The sequence below is a fragment of the Macadamia integrifolia genome, unplaced genomic scaffold (assembly GCF_013358625.1).
Source record: "Macadamia integrifolia cultivar HAES 741 unplaced genomic scaffold, SCU_Mint_v3 scaffold2195, whole genome shotgun sequence".
Classification (NCBI taxonomy): Eukaryota; Viridiplantae; Streptophyta; class Magnoliopsida; order Proteales; family Proteaceae; genus Macadamia; species Macadamia integrifolia.
In genome coordinates this window covers 78141-84786 of record NW_024868564.1, presented here as the reverse complement: position 1 = coordinate 84786, position 6646 = coordinate 78141, and positions in this window count along the sequence as shown.

Sequence of the window (6646 nt, the reverse complement as noted above, 5' to 3'; positions counted from 1 at the left end):
CCAGTGAGCATTGTGTCAGATAGAGACCCAAGGTTCACTTCCAGATTTTAGAAAAGTTTACAGCGTGCCTTGGGATCACAGCTGAATTTGAGTACGGCTTTTCACCCACAGACGGATGGTCAGTCGAAACGAACCATACAGATATTAGAGGATATGCTCAGGGTATGTACAATGGAGATGAGTGGTAGTTGGGAAGAATATATACCTCTTATGGAGTTTGCATATAACAACAGTTACCAAGCTACAATTGGGATGGCTCCGTATGAGGCGTTATATGGCAGAAAATGCAGAACTCCTTTGTATTGGGATGAGGTAGGTGAACATCGAATGTTAGGACCTGAGATGATACAAATGACTTGTGACAAGGTCGACGTTATTAGAGAATGGATTAAAGCAGCTCAGTCCCATCAAAAGAGCTATGCGGACACCCGCAGAAAAGACATTGAATTTCAGCCAGGAGAAAAGGTATTTCTCAGGATCTCTCCTACTAAAGGGTTGCAAAGGTTTCACAGAAAGGGAAAGTTGAGCCCAAGATACATTGGACCATTTGAGATCTTATCCCGGGTTGGCTCAGTAGCCTACATGCTTGCTCTGCCACCTTCACTTGGGGATGTTCACAATGTATTCCATGTATCCATGCTGAAGAGATACGTGCATGATCCATCTCATGTACTACCCGTGGAACCAGAGTACCTAGAAGCTTATATGACCTATACAGAACAGCCAGCTAAGATTTTGGATCGGAAGGTGAAAACCCTTCGCAACCGCTCCATCTCCTATGTAAAGGTGTGATGGGCTGATCATTCACTTGAAGAAGCATCTTGGGAGGTAGAGGATGAAATGCAAGCCAAGTACCCTCATCTTTTTTATCAACCAGGTACGCAATTTCGAGGACGAAATTTTTCACAAGGGGGGGTAATGTAATACCCTACTTCTTAAACCCGGTCTGATTTCACGGTTGAACCGGTTTAACCGTGCAGGGACTGAGCCAGAGGGAATTAGAGCAGGATCCTTATGGGCTATGATGGCAAGGGTGACCTTAAACACCCGCTGGCCCAACAAGTCCGAGCCGGTGCCAGAAGAGACGGGAGTGCCCAAGCCGTGTACATGCACCTATCATAAGGCCATGTACGGGTAAAGCAGGTATTATAGCCGTATTTTAAGGTATATACGTATGCTACATCGTATGCCAGGGGTGGGGTTCGTGCCGAGGCCCGAACCCCGTCAAAATCCCAAGTTTTGGCCCTCAGGTGGGCGAACAGGTGGGTGCACCCACCCACCTGAGTGACCCCTCCATGTGCACTATTCACTTAATGAGGAATTATATATATAGCGTTATGATTTTCTTTTCTTTCATTTATGACACCCATACGTTGGTGAGAAGAGTAAAGAGGAGAGAGAAAAGAAAGGGAAGAAGAAAGGAAGAGAAGGAAGAGGAAGAAAAGAGGGATTTCAGCGGCGTCGAAGCTCGATCTTCCCATTCCGGCGCCAGGAGAGTAATCTTCAACTCTAGATCTATAGTTAGAGGTAAGCAAAGTTGGGTTTCTTGAACATTTCACCATACCCAAGCTTAAACCCTTGATTCGAGTAGGGTTTCTTGAGATCTTGTAAATCCCCTTTAAAATGATGAATCTAAGGTTTAATGGATGATTTATGTGTTGATCTTGAAGGGTTTGAAGAGGTATTGACAAGGTGGAAGAAGCATTGTGGGTTTGCAGTGATTTGGAGGGTTTGAAGTTGTTCTTGAGCAAAGAAGGTAAGATGGTTTTCCATACCTTGAATCTAACCTAGATCTAGGTTAGAACCATCCTATAGGACCTTGAAGGTGTGAAGAATGGGTTGGAAAAAGCCTCATTTGAATCCCCAAAGAATGGAGAAAGTTGGGAAGAAACAGGGTTTTTCCCGCCAAGACTGGTGGGTGCAACCGGTGGGCCCCTGCCCGCCTGTGGGCACCCACCTGAGAGGGCAGGGGGCCTTCGGGCACAACCGACGGGCCCAACCGGCGGGCCATTCTACCCACCGGTCCTAGCAGGGGCCCCTAGCCCAATCGGCGGGTGGAACCGACGGGCCCTACCGGTGGGCCCCTACCCGTCGGTCCAAACCGGTGGGTAGGACCGGTGGGCCAGACAGCCCACCTGTCTGACCCACCCGTGTGGCCCCGAAGGTGATTCTTGCGTCCGATTGGACCCAAATCGGACGTGTGACCTTCTTTTAACATTCTAAACATGATTTTGTCATCGGATCTCGTTAATTTTTATCCTAAAATGGTGAAGTACTAACCCCGCTCAATTATGTTAGGTTCACCAAATCCTACCCGATTAGCACCAGATCTCACCCATACCGAACGGGAATCCTTGTACGCTACAGGAAAGTGGGGAGAGGGCGTTTGGCCTTGTTTCAAGGCATTGTTTGGCATTCATTTAATTATATCTAGTCTAGTCATGCCATCATGAATATGCTATGTAGATTAGTCATTCCTCACAGTGTGATGCATATGTGCTATGTTTACTTTCTAAATGCCAATTGAATGAGATGTTTATATGTTGAATGTGGACATCATGGTGCATGATGCATTGATAGACTAGATGCCGTAGTCGGTTTGAAAACGAGTGCATTGGTGGCCCGTGGAATGGGACACGGAGGCACTATGCAATTGTACTATTGTCATATAGGAGCATGCGGTATTAGGATTTTCACTATCCCGTGCTACGACCCTTCCCAACAGGGGTTAAGGTGTTGGGTTATCATTTGGGGGGAAGCAGTGGTCGCGGTCGTCGGGTCACTATCGCGGTTAGACATAACGCCCGATGGGTCATGTAGGACAGCCGACAATCCCAGTGGTACATTCAAGAGGGCCAATCGTACTGCTTTTAAATTGCTGGAGTCAGCACCTTTATTTTCAGTCATTTGCATTTCTGTTGAGAGCCGGTGGACGGCATTGTCTTTACTTTTCCGAGTACTCACGGTGGGCCTTCTCCGACAGCCCTATGGGCGTATCGCGGGAGGGAGTTCACGGCTCGTACCCGGAGTATACGCGCACTGTGGCTGTAGTAGCACTAAAACCAAGGACTTAGTAATGTTGCGTAGGTGGATGGGATTTAAAATGTATAGCATGGCATGTAGTGCATATGATTGTGCTTTGATGTGTGGACTGCTGTGTGGTCCATCTTACCACTTACTGAGCTAGTGAGCTCATCCCACGTGTACACCCCTTTTTTAGATGATTTTACAGGTCATACATCTGAGGAGCACGGGGTGGGTCCCACAGTCGAGTTTCCTGAAGAGGACTGGTGGACCCCTGAGGAGTTAGAGCACGGCACTGACTGCTCGTGCGAGAGTTGTCCTGCGGGACAGCAGTTCTGAGGCCAAGCTGAGCTCCACCTTTGAGGCCGTGCTGAGCTCCACTTTTGAGGCCGAGCTGAGCTCTACTATGTGATGCCGAGCTGGGCTCATCCCTTGATGCCGAGCTGAGCTCTAGCCTTTGTTGCCGAGCCGATCTGTGTACTTTGATTATTTTGATGATTTCCTTTACATACGTAATATATGAATTGTACTTTATTGGGTAAATATCATGCCTTCGGGCCCACATGTATATAATTATTGTATCACAATTTGGGTATCAAGTATTAGGGGATTATTCACAGGTAAAACTTAGTCTTCCGCTGATCTGATGAGTTTATATTAGTTGTATATATGTTGTGGTGGAATACAGTATCTGATGATCCTGGTAGGTTTGGGTTAACCGGTGTTAACCCGGTCACTGGCCCGGTTCTGTGAGAACGGGGTGTGACAATCGGTGGTATCAAAGCGTGATGCTGTGCTCCACTCACAGCATACCATTAGAATCCCATAGACTCTATAATAGGGAAATGGGGTTGGGTTAATGTAAAAGCTTTAAGGAGTTAAAAGCCAAAGAAGGAAAGTATAAAAAGGGTTGCATTTAGGGATTGCATAATGGCATACGTTAGTGTAGATAAAAGGTAATTAAGTTGGTGAACTATAACCTATAAAGTACTATTTTGATGAAATTTCGGCAGCATAACGGCGTAAAATGGGATTTCCAAAAATTTTACACAAATACCTGATAAACCACAGATAACATGATATAACAATGATCAAGTAACAAAATACATAACTAAACTACACAAGTATTCCACATTTGAATTCACCACAAAAATCACTATCCAAAAATATATTATTCCACAATGAATCCAGTTACAGTGCAAATACAAGGAATGAGAATAAATGAAGTATCCAATAAGGTCTACAAAAAAAGAGAAAATGGATAAACAACTGGTGTGGGCGAGCTAAGCCCTCACTGGTCATCGTCATAGTCATCGATGATCACCACGTTCGCCGGAGGCCTAGAGTTGACGTCGAGGCAGTGGTCGTAGTAATCGAACCTTGCGTTCACCAGCCGTACCGCCCTCCGTAGTCGGCCAAAATCTACGGACATGGCGTTAGCCGTGGTGCTCAAGTCCTGGCCCAACTTGAGAAAGGAGTTCTCCAAGGTAGCCTGCCTCTCCAAGATGCGTTCCTCCCTGGAGGCACTCTCGTCCAGCCGTCTCAGTAGCTGAACCTGGCCATCCTGCAAGGCCCACATGGAGGACATCATGCCCTCGAAGTCGTATGCACCACTCCCAGGTGGTGGGGCTCTATGTGGTGAGGCTGCAGCTCTGGAAGAACTAGGACCAGGACCTCTCAACTCCTGAGGTGCCTCCTCAGGGATGCCATCACCCACCAGATCATCCCCCTCATCCTGAGGAACGTAGTCCTCATCCTCCTCGCTAGACTCCTCCTCTATGAGGACATCCTCCATAGGGGCAGCCCTCCTACCCCTACCTCTCTGAGCTCCTGATCTCGAGGGTGAATCCATGAGGGTGTGGAGACCCATCCTCAGGAGGTTACTCCGGTTGAACCTATCAGCCGGAGTCTTCCCCTCCTCGCCGCTCAAGTCCACCCCGAAGAACTCGAAGATCCTCATGAGGATCCTGCCATAGGGGAATCCTCCATCCTCAGGGTGGGAAGTGTGGTGCTCCATCGTCCTGAGGATGATGTACGGAAGGCATAAGTGCTCGCCGCCTCCCTCCGCGGCCGTGAAGATGCAGAACGCAATGAAAGCCGCCATGAAACCCACCTGGTTCCGATGACCTCCTCTGGGGAGCAGGTTGAACTGGACCAACCGAGCAAATAGACGAACTCAGGGTAGAAGGAAGTTTCAGACTCTGGACGGGTGCTGCTGCCGCAGATAGTCTCGTAGATGAAGTCTGGCGTCTCCAAACTCATGAATGGTCCTAGAGGCTTACTCCTGGGAGGACTGTAGTATCGGTGCCCAGCCGCCGATATACCCAGGATGCTGGCCAAGGTACCCACCGTCAGCTGGATGTCTACCCCCTTCACCAAGCTGCTAATGGTGAACTCCCCATATGGATAAGACACCTCCAGGTTGCAGTAGAACCGACGGACTAGCTGCTAGTAACATGGTCGGTCTACGTGAAGGATAGAATCCCAGCCCAATGCTGAGAACCTCTCCTGAAGCCGAGCCTTGTGGAAGTCGTCGACTACCACGGTCTTCTCCATTATCACCAACCTCTTCAGGAAAATAGGCCAGTTGGTTGCTGCCTCTGCACTAAGGAAGTGCTCCTCATCATAGTCTGTAGGGTCAGACTGGGCAGGTCCGGGTCTCCCTGTGCGAGGGGCTGAAGAGCTGGTCTCCGCACTCTTCCGCTTAGTAGCGGTGGTCTTACGTCGTCCCCCAGAGGAAGATGGTCCTTTGCCGGTGCGAGATGACATCCTGGCAAGAAGAAAAGAAGGTGGGGTAAGTAAAGAAAAAGGAAAATGACAACAGAAAAAGAAGGGAAGCCTAAAACCCAAATTCTCACGAAAAGAAAAATGAAAACGGCGATGAGCTAGAAATGATAGGGAGCTAATGGATATGATGCACGGTAGGTGACAAAGAGGGGAAACATGCCAAAATAGTAAAATGACAGCAAAGAGCATATTAACATGAGGGGATTCGATTCCAATGCGCAAATTCGAACATAATGGAGAACAACCAGAAACCATAGGACTAAGACAAAATGCCATGGTAGCAGGATCATGAAAGTGCAAAAACAAGACATGGGCACTATGCAGTTCCATGAATACAAGTAGGTGATGAAAAAATCAAGGAAGCCAATACAAAAAGAGGGGTTTTTCATGGGGAGACATGGGGATTCCAAGTATAATGGACAATTCATGAAATCTATAGCACGCTAATCATAAAGCAAATGAAATGCATCACAAAGGAACCATCAATTGGAGAAAAGGATCGAAATTTTAAGAAATCCTCAAATTTGGAAACCTATGGCACGATTTGGGGTTTTTCTCCAAATGAGGAGATAAAATACTAATAAACTACAATGACCACAAGAGAAGCATCACAATCACATGGCAACACTATTCTATGGAAAGAAATGTGGGAAGAAAGTCTAGATTAAAGTCTACACATGCATTTCTACCCCAAGTGAAAAATTCAGAGCAAGGAGAAGAAGAAACTTACTTGAAGAGGGAGGGTTGAATCTTCTCAAAAGCGTCGAGTTGATGAGTGGAACCGCGGGTGGAAGCATCGAGGAGACCTCCAAGATCGCCCAAGGAAGAGAGGGAG